Source organism: Rana temporaria, chromosome 11 (genome assembly GCF_905171775.1).
Source record: "Rana temporaria chromosome 11, aRanTem1.1, whole genome shotgun sequence".
NCBI lineage: Eukaryota > Metazoa > Chordata > Amphibia > Anura > Ranidae > Rana > Rana temporaria.
In genome coordinates, this window is record NC_053499.1 from 99,054,208 (window position 1) to 99,081,777 (window position 27,570).

A 27,570-nucleotide genomic window follows, 5' to 3' on the forward strand; every position below is an offset into this window, starting at 1 on the left:
GCTTGCCTCTATGAGGCCCACATTCATAATACCTTTGTACGCCCTTGTGGAGGCGCGATACCATACCGCAGTGCTCCAGGAATTGTTCAAGTCCTCCTCCCAGGCCTGTGCATACGATGGCTTCTCCGTCTTAGACATCAATGCTACGTAAATCAGGGATATTCCACCCCTCTGATCCATTGTGTTTGCACACCAGTGCTCATAGGGGGGTTATGGAGGGGGGGACCGACTTCTCCGTCCACAAAGAGTGGAGATAATGGGAGATTTGTGTAAACCGAAAGAGCTCGCTGTCGGGCATATCTAGTTTTTTCCTACAGTGTGGTAGGGAAAGCGGTCCCGCTGGGGAGAGATAGTGTCCTATCCTGTATAGACCTTTGTCTGTCCACCACCGGAATGCCCTAATATCCAACCCTGGTGGAAAGTCGGGATTATGAAACAAATGTCTCAGTGGTTTCAGGGGGGAAATCAGGGAGTGAAGGGAGTAGAGTCTGGAGCAGAGGGCAACAGAGTGGGACAGTGTTGGGGCTAGAATGGCTGGTCTGCGTCTGGGGTCGCCCCCTAAAATGAAATCAATGGTGTGTAATGGGATGGCTTGTCGCTCCATGGCTATCCAGTCGGGTTTTGGTCCGTTCGAGAAAACTGCCGATATTTGTGCCAGTTGGGCTGCTCTATAGTACCCCCAAAGGTTGGGAAGCCCAATTCCCCCCTCCGTCCGAAGCCGATAGAGTATGCCCGAGGGACATCTATACCCCTTTTTCCCCCAGACGAATCAGACAATCTCTGATTGAAATTTGCTAAGGAACTGTTTCTTCACCGGGATTGGTAGGGCCCGGAAAAGGTACAGAAGACGTGGGAGCAGGGTCATTTTAACCGCGTTCACTCTGCCCAGCCATGACAGCCCACATTTAGCCCAACGCATGATATCCCCTTTACATCGGAGGATCATAGGGGGGTAGTTGGCCTTGAAAAGGTTGTTGATGTCGGGCGTCAATTTGATACCCAAATATGGGATGTGTGTGGAGGTCCAGGTGAAGGTAAAATTACTAGAAAGCTGTTTGAGTAGATCGGGGGGGACAGAGATATTCATCGCTAGGGATTTCCCCAAATTCACTTGCAGACCCGAAATCTCACTGAAAACCCGTAGTGTTTTAAGAATGATTGGAGTGGACAGCAGGGGTGATGTGACGAAGAGCAGGAGATCGTCCGCGTATAGGGCGCATTTGTGTTCCCTTGGACCACATGTAACCCCCTTGACGTCTGGATTTGCTCTCAGGGCCACTGCCAGAGTCTCTATGGCCACCGCAAAAAGGAGCGGGGAGAGCGGACACCCCTGTCTGGTTCCCCTGCCTATGGCGAATGTCTCCGTGTATCTGCCCATGAGGCGTACCTGTGCAGAGGGGCGTGAGTAAAGCGACTGTATGAGGCTAAGGAAGCTAGGGCCAAATCCCCATCTACCCAGAATTCCATTTAAGTATTCCCAGTCTATGGAGTCGAAGGCCTTGTGGAGGTCTATGGACAGCAGGAAACCCTTTTGGGGTGCCCCTCCATCCCATTGTGATTTAAGTAGGGAGATTACATCAATGGCGCGTCTGATCTGATGCGTTCCCTGTCTCCCAGGGATGAAGCCCACCTGATCCTTGTGTATATAAGATGCGATGAAACTCGATAGTCTGTTTGCTAAGATTTTTGTCATAATTTTAATGTCGTTATTAATCAAAGATATGGGGCGGTAATTACACACTTCGCTAGGGTCCTTATCTGGTTTCGGTATGACCGAAATGTAAGCCGAGTTTAAATCAGCCCCCAGCCGGGCTCCATCCCTGAGAGAGTTGAACAGTCGCGTCAAGTGGGGAGCCAAACATGTGCCGAATTTCCTATAGTACCCCGTGGAGAAGCCATCCGGCCCCGGGGAGGAGCCTAACTTCAGGGACTTAATGGTCGCTAATACTTCCTCCTGCGTGAACGGGGAATCCAAAAGGTCCCTATGCTCCTCAGTAAGAGAAGGCAGGGGTAGTTCCGCCAGAAACTCTTTCCCTGCGGGGCTGAGGGGAGAACCGGCCGGTTTATAAAGGTCCGAGTAGAACCGTAGGAAGGTGTCCATAATTTTGGTCGGGTTCTGCGTCAATTCACCCGTGGCCGTTTTGATTTTAGGGAAGGCTAATGATCGCTGTTTGGGGCTCAATTTAGTGGCCAGCCGGGAGCCCGTCCTGTCAGTTTGGGAATAAAATTTCGCCCTGGTCCACCGAAGGTGTTGTTCAGCCGCCGTCGTTAGGGAGAGATTAAGTATGGCCCATGCCTTGTCCAGTCGGGAGAGCAGTTCAGTCGTGGGGTGGCGTTTGTGGTTCTTTTTTAATGTGCGGAATTCCTCCTCGAGTTTAAGCGTGTCCGCCCTATGTTCCGCTCTAAGCTTCGCTGCTAGCTGAATCAATTTCCCCCTGACCACCGTCTTGTGCGCCGCCCAGACCGTGGACGCAGAAACCTCCCCTGTCGCGTTAATAAGAAAGTATTCTTTGATGTCCTCCTCCAGCAAGGAGCACTGAATTGGGTCGCTCAACAGCGATTCCCTCAGGCGCCATCGAGGTGGGTTCCTAGCTCCTGTGGGCCTCTGGGTTGTCACCGTCACCATGGAGTGGTCTGAAAGGGGGGAATCCACTATCCGGGCGTTACGTATCAGTGGTATAGTCGTGGCGTGGGTAAAAATGTGGTCAATCCTGGCGTAAGAGTTGTGTGGTGCCGAAAAGTGTGTGTAGTCCTTTGTCCGTGGGTTGGCTTCCCGCCAGACGTCTATCAACCCTGCTGAGTGAAGGAGTTTAGCTATTTTAGAGCTCTGTTTGGAAGGGCGTTTAGGTTTGGATTTCCCGTCCGCAGATTTATCTAGTGAGAAGTCAAAAGCTGTGTTAGAGTCCCCTCCCAGGAAGACTGTGCCCTTAAGGTGCGGTTGTAGCTTCCGAAGCAAGGAGTCAAAAAAGGATTTTTGGCCCTTATTAGGGGTATAATACGACACGAACGTGTAAAGTTCCCCATCTATGTGTCAGGTCTATACCAGGAGATAGCGACCCAGAGGATCGACAATCGATTCCACCAGGGAGAGGTTGATGTGTCTAGCGAAACAGATGGCTACCCCCTTTGTTTTGTTGTCTGCTGATGATAGAAAAAATTGGGGGTAACGCTGATGTAGGAACGTGGGTTTGTAGGAAGATGGGAAGTGGGTCTCCTGAATCATAAGGATATCTGCGTGCATAGAGTGGTAAAGTTGGAGGAGCTTCCTGCGTTTAATGGGTGAATTTAGTCCCTGCGCATTATGGGAGATGAGTTTGAGGGTTGGTGGGGGGGTTGTGTGTCAGTCATGGATCAGAGGTGCAGAAACTATACCAGACATACGCAGCCTACCTTGAGCCAGCAGCGAGAGCTTCCAGTTGAGAACGGACCATCGGGGCACACTGGTCACGAGACCCGGGACGAAGGACCGGAACCTGCCGTGGGACCTAAGAGCACTCCAGGGATTAGGAAAGGGAAGCAGAGAAGAAAGAGATGAAATGGAGAGGAAAGAGAGAAGAGACAATATTATGCATGTATGTCTGCATCGATGCATACCTGCAAAAATCAGTAGTAAACAGTACATAACTTGAACCTGGGGGTCCCCCGACCCCTCCCCACCCCGGGGTGAAGTGGGCTCGCCCGCCTCTACCCCTGCCCTATTAGGGAACTGAAGCTTCCCTAATGCCGGAAGACCGGATATGGATCCGATTGCACCCATGGCGCTCTCGATCCAACGGAGGTGCACTGGGTCCACCACGGCCCTACCACCACTAAACGATAACTGAGGGCTAACCAGGAGCCCGTGATGCCCAATAACTAAACGCCCCTCCTGAGCGGGGGTGTTCCCCTGGGAGCTAGGATGCCCATCCAAAGCGCAAACCGGTACATATACTGTGAAGGATGCTACCTCCCCGGGGTTGGCACCCCCCCCCCCACCAAGTGATCCTATGTTACCGTAATGCCAATATTGTAACCGTTGAGTAGCATGGCTATACCTGCTATTAACTCTATTCCCCGTGTAACCTTGCAAAAATGCATCCCCCAGGAGCCCTGTGGCTCCGAACAAATCCCCCTCCTCCCCCGAGTCCAGGTTAACCCCCCCAGTTCCGGTGGAGGGGAAAGTAACACCACCAAAAAAATAACAAGGAAACTAAAAAAAAACATTATGTAAAACTTTTACGGTGTTAGGTCCCTGCACCCCGGGTACCTCCCCCCTCCGAGCTGTCCCTTGGGGAAAGAAAAAGGAAAAACGCGGAGGATCCCCAAGTCCCCTCTAGGAAGGGGAGACCCTCTCGGGTCAGGACCCCTGAATGACAAAGAGGGACATCAGAGCCCGATCCTCAGGTACGGAAGTTCTCCTTGGAACGCTTGTGGGTCTGTTTCATCCAGGTCTGCTGTAGCGGGCTGCCAGGCGAAGGCCTTTTCGTTGAAGCAGAAGGTCCTCTGTTGTTCTGTGAGCTGGGGGGTTCCAGGGCAATCAGTCCAAGTTGAACCAGCAGGTGCTCCCCCTCCGCGAAAGTTGAAAAGCCATAGCTTTTATTTCTGGAGGTGAAGTTTACACGGATCGGGAAAGACCATCTGTATGTGACCTCCTTTTCCATAAGGACCTGCAGCAACGGTTTCAGAGCTCGCCGCTTTTGTACTGTGTAGGGGGACAGGTCTGCAAAGATTTGAATCTTGTGACCGTTCAACATGAGATTGTCCGAACGCCTTGCCCTTTTCATCACCTCCTCTTTGACCGCATAAAAGTGTGGTTTCACAATGATGTCTCTGGGTAAACCATCCGATCGGGGGGCTTGCAATGCTCTGTGAGCTCTATCCAGCTCCAGACGGTGCTCAGCAATGTCAGGGATGAGGTTTTTAATGAGGGTTTTCACTGCGACCTGTACCTCCTTATCAGTTTCGGGGAGCCCCCTCACCCTAAAGTTATAGCGTCTCGAACGGTTCTCGAGGTCGTCTATTTTTGCAAATGCTGTTTCCAATTGCTCCTGCACGTCTTGTAATCTGGCAGAGTTCTGATTAATCCTTGCCACTGCCTGATCAGCTTTCTGCTCAATAGTGTCCATCCTCATCCCCAACTGCAGTAAATCAGCATGAATGGATGATGTGATTTGTGCTGCGTTTACAGCTAGGCTTTTGGATAGCATTAGGGAGAAGGCAGACATCATAGAAGGAAAGTCTGTGGGGATGGGGGCCTCCTCCTGTACCTCATACACAGAGAGCAGCATCCCTGTATGGGGGTCCATCATGGGGGTAGTGGGGAATCCAGCTCCCACTCTCTCCAGCAGTGACTCGGTGGATGCTGGGGATGCCGCTGCTGCCAGGGGGGGGAATTCTGTACCTGGGGACTGCGGGGGGTGCAGATCCTGGTCCGCTATGGAGTCCTCCTGCAGCTCCGTTTCAGGCAGGCCTCGTGTCGCCGCCATCTTGGCATAACTGAGGGGGCCCGGAGACGCCGCCATCTGACCTGTCAGATCCCTCCGGACGGACGGCGAGGACATCTGCGGACTCAGGGGTGATTCCCCTGCACGGTGATCCCAGTGGTACGGCTGCGGGGGCGCTCAGACTGCTCCGGTGGGACTCGTTAGGCCGTGGTGGAGCGGAGCTCTAGATGACGGCGGCCATCTTGGGAGGATCTTAGGATGCAGTACCGCATCCGCCGCTGGGGGCATTTCGAGTCGAAATGCCGCTTTGTGTATGCAAATGAGGACTTAGGCAGATCCACAAAGCTTTTTAGCTTTGTGTTTTCTGCGTAAGTTACGTTTTGCATACGTAAAATTAGGGATGCTTTTACAAGGCCTAAACTGTTTAGACCTTTTAAAAACAAACCTTTTTTTTCGATCGGCGTGTTTTTTTTAAAATTTCGAATTTTTTTTCCCGGCGCGTATTTTTTTTTTCCTGACGCAACTTTATTGTCCCGTCGCGATCCACAAAGCCCGGCGTAAAGTACGTTCGCGCGATGCACGTCGGGAAAAATTACGTCACACGCATGCGCCGAACGTCCGGCGCGGGAGCGCGCCTCATTTGAATAGGAATCGCCCCCTCGAGCAGACGACCGCCTTGCGACGGAGGCACTTAGGTTACACGGCGTGTAATTTCTAGGTAAGTGCTTTGTGGATCGGGCACTTAGGTAGAAATTTAACGCCTGTGTAACTTAACTGCTGAAAGTTAAGTTAGGCAGGTTTTTTGAGAATTTGGCCCAGGAATAGTACCACTGGATTGGCGCAGGGCCAATGTGGTGCCCATATTTAAAAAGGGAACAAAGTCTTTACCAAGTAACTATAGACCTGTTAGTTTAACTTCTATAGTTGGGAAGATACTGGAACGGTTATTAAAAGACCACATGGATGAGTTCTTGCTGGAAAAAACAATTTAAGCAGCAGACAACATGGATTCATGAAAGACAGAAGTTGTCAGACAAACCTGATTTCCTTTTATGAAGAGGTAAGTAAAACCCTGGACAGAGGCGTGGCTGTGGACGTGATATATTTGGATTTTGCAAAAGCGTTCGATACAGTTCCGCGCACACGGCTCATGTGTAAGGTAAGGTCTACAGGATTGGATATATCAGTTTGTAAATGGATAGAAAACTGGCTGAAAGACAGAATTCAGAGAGTCGTGGTTAATGATTCTTACTCTGAATGGTCCAAGGTTATCAGTGGTGTACCCCAAGGTTCAGTGCTGGGACCCTTACTTTTCAATATATTTTTAAATGATATTGGGTCTGAGATCAAAAGTAACATTTCTGTCTTTGCAGATGACACCAAGCTATGCAGTGGAATAACGTCCTTGCAGGATGTCTCCAATTTACAAGCCGACCTCAATGCTCTGTCTAATTGGGCGACTAAGTGGCAGATGAGGTTTAATGTTGATAAATGTAAAGTTATGCACTTAGGGACTAAGAATATGCATGCATCATACATGCTAGGGGGAGTACAACTGGGGGGATCTGTAATGGAGAAGGATCTGGGGGTCTTAATAGATCATAAGCTCAATAATAACATGCAATGCCAAGCTGCGGTTTCCAAAGCGAGCAAAGTCCTTTCTTGTATTAAGAGAGGTATGGACTCCAGAGACAGAGATATAATTTTGCCCCTGTACAAATCATTAGTAAGACCTCATCTGGAATATGCAGTTCAGTTTTGGGCACCAGTTCTCAAAAAGGATATCGGAGAACTGGAGAAAGTGCAGAGAAGGGCAACCAAACTGATAAGAGGAATGGAGGAGCTCAGCTATGAGGAAAGATTAGAAGAACTAAATGTATTCACTCTTGAGAAGAGGAGAATAAGGGTGGATATGATCAACATGTACAAATATATAAGAGGTCCATACAGTGAACTTGGTGTTGAGTTATTCACTTTACGGTCAACACTGAGGACAAGGGGGCACTCTTTACGTCTAGAGGAAAAGAGATTTCACCTCCAAATACGGAAAGGTTTTTTCACAGTAAGAGCTGTGAAAATGTGGAACAGACTCCCTCCAGAGGTGGTTCTGGCCAGCTCAGTAGATTCTTTCCTAAATGTACAGAATATAACTGAGTACTAAGATTTGTAGGTAAAGTTGATCCAGGGTAAATCCGATTGCCTCTAGGGGGATCAGGAAGGAATTTTTTCCCCTGCTGTAGCAAATTGGATCATGCTCTGCTGGGGTTTTTTGCCTTCCTCTGGATCAACTGTGGGTATGGAGTTGGGTGTATAGGATTGTACTGTGTTTTTTTTTATTTTTTTTTATTTTTTTGTGGTTGAACTGGATGGACTTGTGTCTTTTTTCAACCTGACTAACTATGTAACTATGTAACATTCATGACACAACAAGCGCTCATCCCTATGATCCAACCTTCCATGAGAGCGCAGGGATGGACTGGCCATAGGGACTACAGGGAGTTTCCCGGTGGGCCGATGGCTCAGTGGGCCGTTTTTAAAAACAGAGATGCTGCTTGAAGAACTTTGTTTAACGCTCTGGCAGCGCCCCAGTGTGAAAGCACTCAGGCTTTCACACTGGTACTGCAGCGGAAGCGTTTTTCAGTCGCTTTACAGGTGCCCAAAAGCGCCTAAAACACGCCTCAGTGTAAAAAGGGGTCCTACACTCACCCCCTCTCTTTTACACTCACTCTCTTTTTCTTACTCACCCCTCTCACCCCCTTTCCCTCAACCATCCCTCTCTCTCTCATTCCCCTCTCTCTCACCCTCTCATGATATACAATAGTGGATGTAGGGGCCTTTTGGTGGGCTTGATTTTATTGAATTAAAGTGGGCCGGTCTGGACGAAGTCCAGGGCCGAATTTTTGTCCCAGTCCAGCCCTCATGAGAGGTGTGCTTTGGACGCTGAACTTAATGAGGAGGAGAGAGGCAGGTGATCCATGACAGAGAGGAGATCGTAAGGCTATTTTTTCATCACTTTCTGGTGAGTAGATAACCAAGAGGGGGGCAGAGACGCACAGCACTGTCTGATTGGATTTCCAGGAATGATCAACAGAACTACTTTACATTAAGGAAGTACTTTTTACAGAGACTATGCTGTATATACAACATCTAGGATTTTATGAGGACTGTTCTCTTTAATCATAAACTGTTGTACTAGTTTGATGATGGTGTGGTACATATGGACATATCCCTGCTGAGCACTACATTACATCAAAGCAGATTGTGAACATTAGGTTCATCTTGAATCATATTAGTATTCATTTTAGCGCTGTTAGTGTCTCTTTTGACACATTTTTTATCTATATTTCAAATATTGGAGGGGAACTGCCAGTGAATATGGACATGGACAGAGTACATAGGGCCTTTGGCCCCAAATCAGTAGACCCCCAGAGACCTCGGGACATTATATGTCGATTACATAGATATGCGCATAAGGAAACCCTGCTAAGGAAAGCATGGGAAAAAAAGCTCTGTTGAAGTAGAGGGGGCTTCGGTGAAAATTGTACCTGATCTCTCCCGAGCCAAATTGCAGCGCAGGGCAATGTTGCGGACAGTTCTGGACTGTGTACGGCGGGAAGGAGGGACATATCGATGGAGGTACCCCCTGGCAGTTGCTATAAAAAAGAATGCAGCCACGTTTATATTGCAAACATACAGTGATCTCCCTGGTCTGTTTGCTTTTCTAAAGGTGGAGCCTTTTACAGTACCTAATTGAAGACTTCTGTAACAAGCTAGCAGGCAGAATGATAATAATAAAATTGTTCCTGAAGCAGAATAACCATCTAAAGTAGTCGACAAGATGGAGGCATAAAGGGAGAATCACATGTTTTTTTTTTTTGAGGAGTTAGAGTTACCTTCTCACCTTCGCCTCCCTGAAATATTTGCATTTTTTTTGTTTTTTTGTGTCTACTCATTTTTGCACTTCCCCTTTTTTCTTTTTGGGGGGCTGTAATGAAGTTAAATTAATTTAATTAATTAATTAGCCAACTAAGGATATTTACTTCTTACCTAAAGTTGTATGAGGAGGAAAGAACTAACAAGGACTAACCAAGATTAATGAGGTCTTAACCCTTTTTTTCACCCAAAACTAAAAAATAGATAACTTACATGATTTAAAAGATTTAAATGTTGGGTTAGTCAATTAACTAATTAATATTGTATCGGACAGATGTATGCAGGTGGGGGTGGGGATAGGGAGGAGGGTGGAGGGAAGGGATTTAGTTTTGATTAGGCACATAATGGTCTAATATTGGCCATACAATGGGTATATCACTTTCACTTTTTCTTTATAAGGGGAGTAAAAGAGTAAAGGTAAATGAATTGGAGGAAATTGAATAGAGATATCATGTTATTCTTGAACCCTCCACTTTTTTGGGTCACGGTATGGGGGGTTTATATATAAGAGGCGATGTGAGTAAATAAGGGAGGGAGGGAGGGATGGGAGAATGGGAAAAGAAGTGAAAGATACTAAGCACTTAACCCTTTCTTTTTATAGAGGGGAGTGAATCCACTTGAACACAATAAAAAAACCTTTTTTGGGGGGGATATAGAGGGAGTACACCCTCACCTGGTTAAGAAAAGGGAAAAGGGTAGACTTAATTAGATCCTTTGTGTGAAAAGAGATTTAAAACTTAGAATTAAAGGAATCTAAAAAGGGAATAATGGGAATGGTAAAAAAAACTAGACAGTGTCATTACATCTTCCCTGAATGGGAATACTGGTTAAAAAAGGAGGGAAGGAAGGGGAAGGATATAAGATAGATATAGAGACCTGGATAGGATGAATTAAGGAGGAAGGAGAAAGAGTACTCTTTTTTTTTGAGGAGTATCAGGGACAAATGGTAAAAGCTATTAAAAGCGGAGCTCCACCCTAAAGTGGAACTCCCGCTGATCGAAACCCTTCCCCCCTCCGGTGTCACATTTGACACCTTTCAGGGGGGAGGGGGTGCAGATACCTGTCTAAAGACAGGTATTTGCACCCACTTCCGGCCACACAGTCTCGGGCAGACTGCGGGCATTACGTCACCTCCCGCCCCCCCCCCCCTGGTTCCCTCACCGAGGATGGCGGAGGGGGGGCAGCAAAGTGACGAGCGATCGCTCATTTTCTGCTGCGGACGGCGCTGGACTCCAGGACAGGTAAGTGTCCTAATAATAAAAGTCAGCAGCTGCAGTATTTGTACCTGCTGGCTTTTAATATTTTTATTTTCAGCGGAGCTCCGCTTTAATTTGCTATTAACAAATAGGTGGAATTTGGCTGGAATGCTCGGCCTGGAGCAGCTGTGCTCAACCTCAACCCCCCAAAAGGATAACACTCAGGAAATCGATAGATTGGGAACTGAGTAAACAAAGCAGGAACAAGCTTTACAGGCTCCTAGGCAGCCAAATAAGAGACCGGTCGCGGAGTCTTTAGATAAGGAGGGAGGTGGGTGGGTTTGATATTTTAGTTGTTTTTTTTCCCTCTCTCTCCTTTCTTCTCTCCTCTCTATTTTTTCGCCTTCTGTCTCCCCCTTATCGTTTTCAGACGGTGTGAGACTGGGTAGGAGATAATGGAAACTTTATTGATTATGTCGTTGAATGTTAGGTGAATAAATATCCCCGAAAAACGTTGAATGTTATTACAGGATCTTAGGAGACAGCAGGTTGACATTGCCTTCATTCAAGAAAATCACTTTAGAGAAAGGAATTTATCCTTACTTAGGAGTAGAGATTATTCAGTGTTGTACCATGCAACCAACCCAGATGCCAAGACCAAGGGTATATCTATCATGATATCTAATAGAGTGGCTTGGGACCATAGGGATACTTTGGTAGATGCAGGAGGAAGATATCTGTTTATTAGACATGTGCACAGAATTTTTTTTCGTTTTTTTTGTTCCGTTTCGTATCGTTCCGTAGGTTCGTTTCCGTTCTTTTTTCGTAAGATGCCCGTTTTCCTGTTCGTTCCCGTTAGTTTTTCGTACGACGCGATTTTTTCGTATTCCGATCGTTTCGTATTTTGGTTACCGTTTTATTTTCGTACATGCGGGATGGTTCGTTATTCTGTTTAATTCATGTTCGTTACTTGTTAGACAATAATTTTCGTGAATTTTCGTCATTTTGTACTTTCGTAAATATATCGCGGGATTCGCAGCACTTTCAACACGCGGCTCATCCATATTAACTATTGTTAAGCCCCATACACTTGGTCAGACTTTTTTAACAACAAACATAAAAACGATCGTTTTACCGAACTTTCGTTCATTTTTAAACTCCATCAGAAAACCATTTTTGGGTTCCAGGTTCAAAAGTCTGGCCAACTGATGTCTCCCTTCAGACGAAAATCCACAGAAAAGTTTATTTGGCTTTACTGTACTACTCAGCACAAAAGAGAAGCTGCTTCACTAACTAACTACACTCACTGTCCATTCAAAAAAACGAAAATGACAACTTATAACAAAAGATTTGCATTCTGTATTTTGAAACCAAATTACGAACAGAAAAAAGGAATTCAGAATACAGAATACAAATCTTTTGTTATAAGATGTCATATGAACATACAAACAGAAAACGGATTCAAACAAACTACAGAATGAAAATCTTTTGTTATAGATGTCATATTCGTTCTTTTGCCGTTTTCGTTTTGTCGTATTTTCGTCGGATCGTTCGTTCGTATTTGCGGTTGTTCGTTATGCGACTCATTCGTAATCCCGTCGTTTTCGTATTTTGGTGCTTAAATTTTTTCGTATGTACACATTATTCTGCGGGTACGAAAATGAACATTTTCGTACGAAAATAACATTCGTACGAACGGGAATGCACATATCTACTGTTTATTAAAGGAACAATTGGAGGGTTCAGAATGACGCTTGCAACATACTATGCCCCGAATGTGCAACAAGATATATTTAAAAAAAAAAAATGTTGGGCAGACTTACGGAGTTCACAGAGGGGCAGTTAATTCTGGGGGGGGGGGGGAGGGTGCGAATGTCCCATTAATACCTAGTGAAGACACTTCATTGGGGACATCATCAGTATCGCCTAAAGTAAGGAAGGGGATTACAAGAAGCTAGATAGAAGATAGAAGAAAAAGTAGTGGACATATGGTGGTTATTACATCCAAAAGGAAAAAGACTTTTCCTATTTTTCTAACCCCCATAGGTCATACTCACATATTGATATTTTTTTAATCCCACATAAACAATTATACTCAATAAAACCTCTATTGGTATAATTACCTGGTCCGACCACGCACAAATTTTTCTAAGATATAAACTAGTAGAGAGAAATCATTTAACCCCAACGATATGGAAACTTAATAAAAGCCTCCTTCAGGACCTGGTGGTGATGGAGGATGTTCAGAAAGAAGTAAAAAATGTTTTCCAAATGAATGATAACCCATAGAGTTGAGCAGACACCTGGATGTTCGGGTTCGGGTCCGAACCCGAACTTTAAAAAAAAGTTCGGGTTCGGGAACCCGAACCCGAACTCCGAACACCATTGTAGTCAATGGGACACAGACTTTTAGAAAAAAAAAATGCGCGGAGGTCCCCGCAAATTCAATAACCAGACCCTTTAGGTCTGGTATGGATATTAAGGGGAACCCCGCCGTCAATTTAAAAAAAAATGACGTGCGGTTCCCCCTAAATATCCATAACCAGACCCTTCAGGTCTGGTATGGATATTAAGGGGAACCCCGCCGTCAATTTAAAAAAAAATTACGTGCGGTTCCCCCTAAATATCCATAACCGGACCCGTTATCCGAGCACGTTGACCTGGTCGGCCGCAGAAAAGAGGGGGGGACAGAGTGCGCCCCCCTCTCCTGAACCGCACCAGGCCACATGCCCTCAACATGGGGAGGATGTCCCCATGTTGATGGGGACAAGGGTCTCATCCCCACAACCCTTGCCCGGTGGTTGTGGGGGTATGCGGGCGGGAGGCTTATCAGAATCTGGAAGACCCCTTTAACAAAGGAGACCCCCAGATCCTGACCCCCCCCTGTGTGAAATGGTAATGGGGTACATTGTACCCCTACCATTTCACGAAGGAAGTGTAAAGTCTTGTAAAAAAAAACACACACACACACACACACACACACACACCATAGAATAAAGTCCTTTATTAATAAAAAAAAAATAAAAAAACTCCAGCGGTGATAATCCACTCGTTCCCGGCTTCCTGCTTCAACGTTGTCCTGATCCAGCGACGGGTGCAGGTGATCTCCAGCGATGAGAAGATCCAGGAACGGGTGATCTCCGCTCCAGCGATGAGAAGATCCAATCATCCGGAGCGCAGCATCGCCAACCTCCACTCACCGCTGGACACAGCCCAGCGAATGACGCGCTGAAGCTGTGACATTGCTTATATAGAGGAGGCAGGGCCACCGTCACGTGACCCGCACCCTCTGACGTACCCTCTGCTACGTCACTGGGTAAGCCCCGGCTTCCCTCTTCCTGGGCTTCCCCAGTGACGTAGCAGAGGGTATGTCAGAGGGTGCGGGGTCACGTGACGGGTGGCCCTGCCTCCTCTATATAAGTAATGTCACAGCTTCAGCGCGTCATTCGCTGGGCTGTGTCCAGCGGTGAGAGGAGGTCGGGGATGCTGCGCTCCGGATGAATGGATCTTCTCATCGCTGGATCGGAGATCACCCGTCGCTGGATCTTCTCATCGCTGGAGATCACCCGCAGCCGTCGCTGGATCAGGACAACGTTGAAGCAGGAAGCTGGGAACGAGTGGATTATCACCGCTGGAGTTTTTTTCTTTTTTTTTTTTATTAATAAAGGACTTTATTCTATGGTGTGTGTGTGTGTTTTTTTTTTACAAGACTTTACACTTCCTTCGTGAAATGGTAGGGGTACAGTGTACCCCATTACCATTTCACACAGGGGGGGTCAGGATCTGGGGGTCCCCTTTGTTAAAAGGGTCTTCCAGATTCTGATAAGCCTCCCGCCCGCAGACCCCCACAACCACTGGGCAAGGGTTGTGGGGATGAGACCCTTGTCCCCATCAACATGTTGAGGGCATGTGGCCTGGTGCGGTTCAGGAGAGGGGGGGCCGCACTCTGTCCCCCCCTCTTTTCTGCGGCCGGCCAGGTCAACATGCTCGAATAACGGGTCTGGTTATGGATATTTAGGGGGAACCGCACGTATTTTTTTTTTAAATTGACGGCGGGGTTCCCCTTAATATCCATACCAGACCTGAAGGGTCTGGTTATGGCTATTTAGGGGGAACCAGACGTCTTTTTTAATTGACGGTGGGGTTCCCCTTAATATCCATACCAGACCTAAAGGGTCTGGTTATTGAATTTGCGGGGACCGCCGCACATTTTTTTTCCCGAACTCCGATCCCGGACCCGAACTTTTTCCAATTATTCGGGTCCGGGTTCGGGAAAAACCCAAAGTCCGTACCGAACCCGAACTTTACAGTTCGGGTTCGCTCAATCCTAATAACCCAGAAAGTACAGTGGGGACAATTTGGAAAATGCATAAAGATGCAATACGAGGAGTACTGATCAAACATGGGTCAAGGATTAAGAAGGAGAGGGAGGCTAAATTAACAGGGCTATTAGCAAAGATTCATATTTTAGAGGCACGACACAAGCACGCACAGACAATAGAAGTAGAGCAAAAATTATAAAAAATAAAGCGACAAGTGACAGAGTTACTACAATACAGAGCAAAAATGGCATTACAGATAGGGCGTAAATGTAGTTATTAGTCAGGTAGCAAATGTGGCAAATAGTTGGCAAGAGCTTTACGGGAAATACAGGCAAAGACATATATACCCTCAGTTAAGAAACAGGTTTAATTGCCTGGACAAATTGTAGAAGCGTTTGGGGATTTTTATTCCTCACTTTATAACTTGGATCTGGGGGAACCAGACCAAGCAGAAATGGAGGAATATTTAACATCAAGTGGAATGCCGTGTCTGCCTACAGTTGTGGGTGAGGAGTTGGAATAACGTTAGAAGAAGTCCAGAACGCAACAAATCTAGCGAAAATTGGGAAAGCACCAGGCCCAGATGGATTCACGGCCCAGTATTATAAGTCACTTTGCTCGGAGCTGGGACCCTTTATGATTAAAATGTCATGGGGGACATATCATTCTTTCATCCTGAAACAGTGAAGGCCACAATAGCGGTGATACCAAAAGAGGGTAAAGACCCAAAGCAGTGTGGCAGCTATAGGCTAATATCATTGCTGAATACATATTTAAAAATATTTAGTAATATATTGGCCCTTAGGTTACAGCAGCAACTTCCCTTTTTGATTCATCAAGACCAAGTGGGATTTATACCAACAAGAGAGGCAAGGGATGATACCATCAGGGCTGTGAATTTGATTCATATAGCTAACGCGACTAGGACTCCATGCGTCTTTCTTGGAACAGACACGGAGAAGGCCTTTGATCGGGTGGGGTGGGGGTTTATGTTCTCGGTCCTGCGACATATAAAATTAGGTGAGAAAATGATTAAATGGATTGCTATTATGTATAAAGGACCCACAGCCCAAGTGAAAGCAAATGGAGTAGTCTCCCCCCTTTCAGGATAGCAAATGGGACAAGACAAGGTTGCCCACTTTCGCCCTTGATATTTGCATTGACCTTGGAACCTTTCTTATGTAGAGTACGGCTTAATAAAGATATTAAGGGAATTGAAATAGGGGGAACACAACATAACATTGCAGCATACGCAGACGATATGCTTTTTTCAATTACAAACCCGATAGTGTCATTACCGAACCTGATTAAAGAAAGGGACTTTCGTACTTTAAAATAAACTGTAGCAAATCAGAGGCCCTAATGATATCAATCCCGAAGGAAAAGTCAAAATCAATAAGTTTAAGCTATAAATTCAAATGGGCAGCTCAACGCTTGAAATATTTAGGGACAAACATTGCAGTAAGTTCCTCGAAAATGTATGTGTTAAATTTTGTGCCGATGTTAAATAAAATATGTGGACTATTGGAGAGATGGAATAGGGGAATGTTTTCCTGGTTTGGAAGGAGTAACATAATTAAAATGAATATTTTACCAAAGATTCTATACCTCCTCCAGGCAGTCCCGGTTACAGTACCAAGATTATTTTTTTCGAAATATACAAACGCTACTCACAAAATGTATATGGGCAACCAAGAATAAAGAGGATACTGCTATCCTTCCAAAACAACATGGAGGACTGGCTGTCCCTGATATATTTAAGTATTATCAGGCAGTTCATCTAGGTCGCTTATTGAATTGGTGTCTGCACAGGAATACGAAAATCTGGCCAAATTTAGTGCAAGCACAGTGCAAGGAATTATTAAATAGAGCCCCTTGGTGTTACAGAGAAGTTACAACTAATATAAAAAAAATCCAATAATAGAAACTACACTGCGGGTGTGTTATAATCTTTTTTCAAAGGAGCAAATATCTACTTATAACTCACCCTTGACGCCTATATTGGGTAACCCGCGATTTATACCAGGTACACAGAAAGGACCCTTTGCGGCATTAATTAAGAGAGGAGTATATCAGACTTTGCATTTTAGAATCCGGGGTACTTGGCCCGACAATACAGGATTTGATGGATAAAAATGGCCTTTTTTAATTAGAGTTTTGGCAAGCAGCACAATTAATACATGTTCTAAATACTAAAGTAGCACCATATTATTTGGAGCGTAAGCTGACACCATTTGAGAAACAGTGTATGGAAAAGAAACCAAGCATGCATACAAACAATATCTAAAATAGGTAGGGCTTTTGGGGAAACCCAAAAAACTAAAATGATACAAGCTATATTTAGGACAGCAACATGCACAAAAATTCATGAAACAAACTATAAAATAATCTCACAATGGTATAGAACCCCAGAAAGGCTACATAGGTACTTTCCAAATAAAAAGAGTGACTGTTGGAGATGTCAAGCAGAGCAGGGCACGATGGTACATATCTTCTGGGCTTGTCCCAGAATCAAGGGATTTTGGAAGGAAGTTTGTGAGATTATTTAAAAGTTTAGGGAGGTTGTAATACCGGAGGACCCAGCTTTCTTCCTTCTGCACCTATCAGATATATCGTGGGGAACATATAGGAATTCCATCTTGTGTCACTTAGTGAATGCTGCTAAGGCATGCATACCACTTAAATGGAAGCAAGTACAATCCCCTACTGTGAGTATGTGGATAAGAAAGGTGGAAGAAGTGAATAGGATGCAAGACCTAGTATGGATAAGTAGGAAAAAAAGAGAAATGTATTTAAAAATGTGGACACCCTGAAATTATCTTATCCACTCAGAGGAGGGCAGGAGGTTGGCGCATGGAGACTAGTGGGGGGGGAGAGGAAAGGGAGGAGATACCTTTTTTTTTGTTTTGTTTGGAGGGGGTGGGTGGGGGGGGGGAGGAGAACAGGGAAAGGAATAGAATTGGATAAGGGATCACAAGTACTGGGGGTGAGGGGGAATGGAGTAAGTTAATAGCAATATGTAAGGTCAGGGGACAGCGTCATCCTACGACCAGACATTGGGAAAGGGGGTGAGAGGGAGAGACTGGGACGTAGTTTTGGGCTAGCTACTGCTTTTTCTCTCTTGCCCTCTCTCACACCGGCTTAATATTGGGACTCAGTGGGCCACTACCCCACCTTCACCCCTTAGATTATCTTGGAAAGGAGGGTGTTAATGCGATTGGGGAAAACTAATGGTGTCAATGTTTTTTTCTCTCCTGTTGATATATAAAATGAGAAGCTATGTTTTTTTTTTTTTATCTTTTTTATGTTATTTTTATAAACACATATGTAGCGGGGTCATCCTGTCAGAGCCTTACGACAGGTCATCCCTGCTGGAACTTTATCCACATTTTGTAAATATGTAAGATACCTTTAAGGAAGCTATGCCTTGTGGGACTGCAAGTAGCAGGAGATATGGATGGACTCCATTGACTCGTACGAGAAACAGACTACACTTCCCACAATGCCCTGTGTTGCTGGAACATGTGACACCTCCGCACAGACTTATGAGGGAGGTTATTTAAGGAAAGGGTGTGGCTGATCTCACTCTCTTGGGACCTGGACTGCTCTCCTCTACGGAGCTGCTGACATTGACAAATGCTGCTAGGCCAGAAGCCTGGGCCCATCCATTGAGAGACCAGCCATCCAGACGGAAGCAAGACTCCAGCACCCGGCCCGTGTTCCTGGGGATTGAGGAGGCAGCCCAGTTGACGACTGAAACAGTGGAGCACCCCCCGTCCGGGATCCCTTTGTGCCGAGGAGCAGTGTTTGTCAGCGCGCCCCTTTCTGAGGAGAACTCAGGCGGATCGGTCTGTCAGGTGAGAGAGCACATGCTCAACTTCAGACACTCTGCTTAGTACAGACACCTAGTGCCATCTCACAGGCCAAAGACACGTGTTCGGCCCATAGCCGGAACTTAGAGGCCCAGTTAACTGTTCCAGTGTTACGCAGAAGTGGTTGACGCTGACAAGCGGTCAATCCACCAACTTTCTTGTACTTTATATGTTTATTTGTTTTTTTCTTTTCTTTACATAAAACAGCATATGGAAAGGCACAGGGCAAATACTCTGCCAAAAACAAACATGAATACAATCCTCTTGACAAAAAAAATACATACATATTCGCTCTGGACCCTCCCATAAACTCCCTCACTAAATCTTCCCACTCTAACCCTTTTCTTAGTCATCACTCTCTCTCACAGAGAGACAAGTGATGCATCTGCCCTTTCCCAGCTCCCCCCCCTCAAAAGACGAGAGAGAAAAAAAAGAAAAAAAGATAAGAGGGGGAGAGAGAAGGGGAACCACATCCTCTCCCTCCCTTAAACCACAATTCATAACAGGAAAGTCGGTTTATCCTTCATATTATATTTTACATTATAATTCCCTGCGCGTATCCGATTCTTCATTTATCAGGTTCAGTCATTAATCTTTTCCCCTCATCTGAATTTTTAAACAAATTCCAGCTCTTCCACGTTTCTTTGTATAGTTTATTTTTACCCTTAGCTGAGAGAACTAGGTCTTCCATAGCTTCTATATCTCTAACTCTATTTATCCACTCTAAAACTGTTGGTGACGTAGTATCCCTCCACCGTAAGGGTATACCTGCTTTAGCTGCATTCACCAAATGGCACAGTACTGAGTTCCGATAAGTCTGAACTGGGATCTCAGATAGGTGAAGTAGGAAAAAAGAGGTCCTTCTCCCATTTGTTAAGGCCGGTATCTCCTGATCCTCCCTAAATTTATTTAATAGTCCATACATTTTAGAGATCCCTCGGGCTAGTGGTTCTAAATCATTACAGTACGACTCAAAGATTGTTAACTGACGATGAAAATTACTTTCCGGGCCTAATGATCTAAAAAAAATTACTTAATTGCAACGCCTGCCAGATATTGACTTCAAAAGGACCTCCTATTTGTATTAATGTTTTAATCGATGGCCAGTTTTCTGATATAATAAAATGTGAGGCCTGATATACTCCTTTCTCTATTAATAACCGGAAACATCCTATTTCATTACCCGGACTAAATCCACCAACTTTCAGCTATCCCAGACGTTTTGTTGCATAGTTTCTTTCACCGATTGCCGCCCGTGGATTACAAATTTTAACGTGCACCAATCGGCCGCATCGCTTATATTAACTGTTCTGTAGGACTGCCCGCTAGAGGGCTCTCGCGAGTATTAGACTGCCTATCATTAGCTTAAATAAATTGCTGATCCTTGCAAGGGCCCTTGCGAGTCAGATTAAGTCATTAATTGCCAGTGGTGTTCATATTTCAACTTATGTTTGCCTTTCTTAAGTTTCTATACAGTAAACTTACCTCTCTTATACTTAAATCTATTCACTGTGTGGTGTGTATTTTTCCAAGCTCTGGAGAGACCGTCCATAACCGCAGGTAATTTTATTACTATATTGTCACTGTGTATTGTATGCCTGCTATTGTGACCCCAGCCCAGCAGAGGTCACAATATCTCATTCACCAGGCTTCTGATGTGTCAAGGGAGGGTTCGAGCTGGGTCAATAGAGAGTATATCCCAAAACAATCAGCGGCTCCTTCGGGGGTAGCGCTAAACATAGACAATACAAACGTACAATAGCACAGCCAACATCTGGCTTACAACATGGCCGGGACCCGCACAGGGGTCGCAAGGTAGCAGTACAGAACCAAGATATGTTAGAGCATTTGCGACTACCATAATAAACCATCATCAATGAGGTGGTCTGGCTCAAGCTCCAGTGGTAGGATGATAGATGATAGATAAGGTAGCTCACCTAAGTTGTTGTGCTAATAGGGGACGGTTCAGCGAGACTTCAAGAGATGTTATCAGAGTTCAAAGAAGCCTCCTAATCTGCTGCCGCAGTGGAGGGTTCTGCCAACCATTTAGACCAGACCCTATCATATTTTTTTGGTCAGCCTCTATGTATATAGGCATCTTTGTATAAGGGTATCACATTATTGACAAGTGTTTTCCATAGACCTATTGAGGGAGGGGCCCTCCGCTTCCAGCATAGGACAATGGATTTCCTGGCATAGAACAGCAAGAGACCCAACGGGGTTCTCTCAGCCACCCTGGGTACCAGGTACTCCACCAGCCCCAACGGGCATATTCTTGGGGATGGGACAATAGAGATTCTTAACAATTCATTCAGATCCAGAAAGATTTGTGACCAAAAAACTGTAATTACACAGGGCAGGACTAGAAAATATGAATGTAGTCCCCCAGAGCATGGTCACAACGCCAGCACTCCGGGGAGAGGGAAGACCTCATACGATGCACCCGGGCGGGAGTGAGATACGCTCTATGGACAATCTTTTATTAAATGAGGCGATCTCTCAGGGAGACCAGTATTTTAAATGGGAAGTCCCATACATCCACCCAGTCCAGCTCCGGAACATCCCGGCCCCATTGCTGACGGAGCCTGGACAACTCAGGAGAAGACACTCGGAGGAGATGTGCGTATAACAGTCGAAGCGCAAAATCTGCTCCAAGTTAGACTGCACCAGCTGCCTCTCACCTGGTGGAAACTGGGCCCTGAAAGCATGGGACAACTGAAGATATCTGAATCTGTGTGAGGGCGGCCATTGTGTTTAGACATTAAATGATCAAAGGAGAAAATCGAGAGGTCTAAGTTGACATCTGAGAGAACTTTAATATGGTACTTGGTCCACACCACCGGATCTGGGATTTCAAAGAAGTGATGTAGGGTGGGATTGTTCCAGAGGGGGGAGTTCGGGGATACTGCCGTCAAAGGATATATTTTTCACAGGCCATGCCCTCCCTCCAGGCCCTAAGGGTGGTACACATAGAGGGGGTCAGGTTGTACGGAGCCTTCGGACCCCGTAAAAGGAGGTTTGACAAAGCATCCGCAGACCGTACCACCGCCACTTCAGTGGCCCATGCTGAGTTGGATCTATCCAGAACCAGCCACCAGAATGCAGTGACTATTTAAGTCACAATGAAATATTTGTGGCAGTCCGGGAACACTAGACCCCCCTGCGAACAAGGGCGCATGAGAGTGGGCCCCATAGAAAGGAGGAGAAAATTTGATTTAGGTGAAAAAAAAAATGATTTGGGGATCCACTGAGGGGAGTTACAAAACAAATATGTAAACTTGGGAAGGATTTTCATTTTGATAAGATTGATACGCCCCAAAAGGGACAGAGGAAGGTTCTCCCATGCTTTCAGCTTGGCCCTGATTGAGTTGACTACTGGGGTCAAGTTCAGCGGAATGAAGTCAGCCACATTCCTCGAGATACGTACCTCTAAGTATGTAAATTCGTCCACCCATTGTAGCTGAAGAGAACCCGAAGCCCCTCCCCTAGCATTCTCATCTATAGCAAGCAATTGCGACTTCGACCAATTGATTTTAAGAGAAGCTATGTTTAAGTTATGTAAAGACGATTGACTGTCTATTGTGATTTTGTGTTAAGGGCCTCTTATTCTGTATAAAGGAAAACATAGAAAAATAAGGAAATTGAAAGAGTGAGAGCAATGTAACTCTAAACAGGTAACCTGTAAAAAATAAATAAAGCTTTACCTATTGAAATTTTTAAGCACCGTATTTTGTTGTCATTGCTTGAGCGTGTGCAATTTTAAAGCATCACATGTTGGGTATCTATTTACTCGTCATAACATCTTTCTGACTTTACATTTTTTTTTGAAAGACCACTGTGCAAATACACACTGCCATTTTATTTTCTAGGGTCTCTGTTAGAAAAAAATATATAATGTTTGGGGGTTCTAAGTAATTTTCGGGCAAAAAAAGATTTTTACTTGTAAACAAATGTCAGAAAAAGGCCTGGTCTTAAAGTTTTTTTTGTTACCTTAATGCAGTCTTAGCATTAGAGGGGAAAAAAATTAAGTCTGTACTCCCCACTTCTTCCTAAACCTGTATATACCTGACATCACTCTTGATCTAGCGCTGTCCCGCCGGCAGCCCTGCTTTGCTCTTTTTCTGCATTCACAAGCTTTACTGAGAGCAGTGGGAGCCATTGGCTCCTGCTGCTGTCAGTCAAATCCTGTGAGGATGAAGTAGGGGGCAGGGCGAAGCCACGCTGTGGGGTCTATGGATGCACACAGCCAGGCTCGAGTATGGGGGCATGCGGAGAAGAGGAGGAGTAGGAGGAACCCCAGAAGAAGAGGTTCATGGCAGCTCTGTGCAATACCATTGAACAGAGCAGGTAATTATAACATGTTTATTATTTTAATTAAGAAAATTTAGCTGTACAGTAACTTTAAAGTTAGTAGAGTCTAACGACTTTTGTGAATACTATATGGATATAAATATATGAAATACATTTATATGAAAAGATTAAGGTGAAAATATGTACTACAAAATGTGGCTCTCCACAAATGGCATACAGTATGTGTGTAGCACACTGGTGTTTAGGCAGGGTTGATAACAAATTTAGTTTTCCAGGTAGTAACTGTCCTGGGCCAGAGCTTTTTTTCTCAGAAAATAGGTGCAGGAACTCAACCACGACCCGTTCAGATTTCACAAACAGTAGAAGGGTCTTAAAGGGGCATTAAATTCCAGAATTGCATTACATACAGAGTGCAGAGTTCGGGGGGTTACAAAGCTGTCACTTGTAAACACAGAAACCAGACTTCTGTGTTTACAAGCGATTGTGGTGAGCAGGCACCAAAGGGTCTGAGCCAGAGGTGGTGGAACTTAGTTCCCCCATGTTCCCCCTGAAAAAAAGCCCTGGTCCTGGCTAATTGTTAGGAGAGTCACTAGGTGGCATTGTAGCTGGTGACATTAGATAGACAAGGACATAGCAATAGTGAATGGATGGGGTGTCTCAACCAATAGGCAGGGGTTTCTTTAAGCCCCTTGACCTGCTGGGAGAGCCTATTTATTTGGGTGGAGTCAGGTGATCGGGGTTCTGTGCCACCTGGACGACTGCTAGGCCAGAACCCTGAGGCCTATCTCGGGGACACCTGACTGCTAGGCTGTCTGAGGCCTAGCCATGAGCATGAGAAGCAACATAAGGTTGGGACTGAAGGATTGCAGTCCAACCAAGTTGAGAAGGTTCAACTGGATGGGGAACCAGTTGTGGTCGGTGGTAGAGGGGAAGCTGTCTCCACTAAGGGACCATCCACCTTGTTACCGGAGGCTACTGTGAGTAAGCTGAAGCAAGTACTTGAGCAGTCTTCTCACCAACCAAGGAAAGTGAAGAAGTGGGAAAGTATCAGCATTTTGCGGCAAACTTTGCGTGTTCGCGGTCCGCCAAACATCTGGCGATGTTTACGGTGGTCCCCAATGTTACATCCGTCAGGTGGTGCAGGACAGCCAATTGAGACATTTCAGCACATGGACATACCCCCCACCTTATAAATAGACCTGATCTGGCGGCCATCTTACATTCTGATTTTTGTCAGTGTAGGGAGAGGGTGCTGTTTGGAGCAGGGACAGGCTGTATTCATTCAAAAAGCTATCTAAAAGGTCCACAAAAGTCCTTTTAAGGACTGGTATAGGTGTGCTGCTTGCTGTGTAGTACATTCATTCATATATATTTTTTGTCAGTGTAGGGAGAGGTTGGCGTTTCCAGCAGGGACAGAGTTTAGCGACACAAATCGCTACCTAACAGGTCCACAAAAGTCCTTTCAAGCACTGATATAGGTGTGCTACTTGCTCTGCAGTACATGATAGTGTGTAATACATTCATATACTTTTTGTCAGTGTAGGGAGAGGTTGGCGTTTCCAGCAGGGACAGAGTTTAGCAACACAAATCGCTACCTAACAATTCCTGAATTTCATAAGTGGTGCGATAAACCAGTCGCACCTTCAAAACGTCAGATTGAAGTGGGGTGTTATCTAAAAATATACTTTAGTAATAGTGTATTTGGGTACTGCAGAATTTGTGTCCCTTTCGCTGCGTTACCTCTGCTACACACAGTGACAAAATTTCCTGAAAAAAAGTTTCATAACTGGTGCGATAAACCAGTGGCCCCCCAAAACGACAGAATGAAGCGGGGTGTTATATACCTTCTTCCACATATACTGCGCTTCTCTAGAGACTTTTGTTATCACAGGGTCATTTAAAAAATGACAGGCAGAGGAAGAGGCAGGCCCTTCCGCAGGGGTGGTCGGGGTAGGGCAGGAGCACCAGGCCGGAGCCAAAGTGGGAAGTGGCACAATGTTCTTTCGATTACGTCAAAGGACGCACCAGACTTGGTTGAGTGGCTCGCCACCACCACCATATACCCTCCGCTTGAGTCACAGGAATTATTTTCCAATCCATCAGAAGACATTTTGGATGCACAGCCATTCTTGGCATTGGATCAGAGGCGGTAGCAACAGCCGGCACTCAGCAGTCTGACGACAGTACTCAGATCAGCCCAAGGAGGTTGGTGCCCGCTGTTGCTGCCTACTCCGAGATCTCTACTGTTAGTGGTGGGGAAGGTGACATTGATGATGTGTCTACAGACGTCACGTGGGTGCCCACAAGAGAGGAAGAGGAGGGGAGTTCAGAGGGAGAGATGGACCAACATATAGGGAGGAGAAGCAGGCCGAACATACATTGCATAGGAGGGACAAAGCAGACTCCTAATGCATCAGGAGCGAGCCATCAACCATGTACGGTCACATCTGGCGCTCCCAGGACGCCGGCCCATGGCTCCGCAGTGTGGGCTTTTTTTAACGTATCCGCTGCAGACAATAGTGTTGCCATCTGCAGCCTTTGCAGTCAACGCATAAGTCACGGTAAGTCCAACACTCACCTAGGGACAACCGCCTTAAGAAGGCACCTGGCCTCCCATCACCGAGCCCAATGGGAGCAACGCCATCAGAACCCACAAAGCCACACTCCAGGCTCTCACCGTCCAGCCTCTTCTCCTTCTCCTCCCCTCTATGCTCACAATTGTCCTCCACCCTCCATCATGCCTTCCTCACGTTTTTCTGCAAAAAGGCAGGCTTCCGTGGCCCAAATGTTCGATCGTAAAAAAAATGATGACACCGGTTAACCCTCTTGCCCAACAGTTGACCGCTGGCTTGTTATAACTGTTAGCTCGCCAACTACTGCCATATAAACTGGTGGACTTGGAGGCCTTTTGTAAATTTGTGGCCATTGGAACACCACAATGGAAGGTCCCAGGAAGGAAACATTTTTTCACAGAAGGGCATCCCAGAGCTATATGGCCATGTTCAGCGTCAAGTGAATGTATCTCTGGCACACAGTGTCGGTGCCAAGATACATTTGACCACAGACACATGGTCTAGCAAACACGGGCAGGGAAGGTATATAACTTTCACTAACGAAAAAAGTGTATTGAAGGCCTACAAAACACCTCCCAGCGCCAACCCAGGATAAAAGCTAATTACAATAACCTAATAGCAAAAATCCGCAGATGACAAATGATCTGTGTACTACGGTAATGGGAGCAGCCGTTTAAAAAAATAAAGACATAATAAAAATGATCACAATTAAAAGGGCATGAATGCACAAATAATAAAATCACAAACAGCGCTGATAGTGACAGTTCTAGTGTAGATGCCCAAGGCACCACGTCTACACTTTAACCAGTTCCCGACCCCCGCATGTACATATACGTCCACAATATGGCACGTACAGGCACATGGGCGTACACGTACGTCCTCGCCTATTAGCGGGTGGGGGGTCCGATCGGGACCCCCCCCGCTACATGCGGAGGTCGGGTCCGCTCGGGGAGCGATCCGGGACCACGGCGCGGCTATTTGTTTATAGCCGCTCCGTCGCGATCGCTCCCCGGAGCTGAAGAACGGGGAGAGCCGTGTGTAAACACGGCTTCCCCGTCCTTCACTATGGCGGCGCATCGATCGCGTCATTCCCTTTATAGGGAAGACACGATCGATGACGTCATTCCTACAGCCACACCCCCAAACAGTTGTAAACACATACTAGGTGCACCCCAACTCCTACAGCGCCACCTGTGGTTAACTCCCAAACTGCAACTGTCATTTTCACAATAAAGAATGCAATTTAAATGCATTTTTTGCTGTGAAAATGACAATGGTCCCAAAAATGTGTCAAAATTGTCCGAAGTGTCCGCCATAATGTCGCAGTCACGAAAAAAATTGCTGATCGCCGCCATTAGTAGTAAAAAAAAAATAAAAAATAAAAATGCAATAAAACTATCCCCTATTTTGTAAACACTATAAATTTTGCGCAAACCAATCGATAAACGCTTATTGCGATTTTTTTTACTAAAAATAGGTAGAAGAATACGTATCGGCCTAAACTGAGGAAAAAAAATGTTTTTATATATGTTTTTGGGGGATATTTATTACAGCAAAAAGTAAAAAATATTGCTTTTTTTTCAAAATTGTCGCTCTATTTTTGTTTATAGCGCAAAAACTAAAAACCGCAGATGTGATCAAATACCACCAAAAGAAAGCTATTTGTGGGGAAAAAAGGACGCCAATTTTGTTTGGGAGCCACGTCGCACGACCGCGCAATTGTCTGTTAAAGCGACGCAGTCCCGAACTGTAAAAACACCTTGGGTCTTTAGGCTGCATATTGGTCCGGGGCTTAAGTGGTTAAAAATTGCGTGAAGGAGATCAGTAAGTAGAGGCAAAAGTTCCAAAAGAGAGTGTGGTCCACTTTAAGAAAGGACAGACAGTAAGCACCTTCCACCCGAACTCTTCAAGAGACACCACGTGGGACACAATAAGCCCCC

General features: G+C 45.7%; 1 protein-coding gene across 13 annotated transcripts in view; it reads right to left on the reverse strand.

The window, feature by feature from the left end:
• The window catches only part of NRXN2 (neurexin 2), a 2,907,124-nt gene that overhangs the window by 1,615,132 nt on the left and 1,264,422 nt on the right, over positions 1-27,570 (reverse strand). The window lies entirely within an intron of this gene.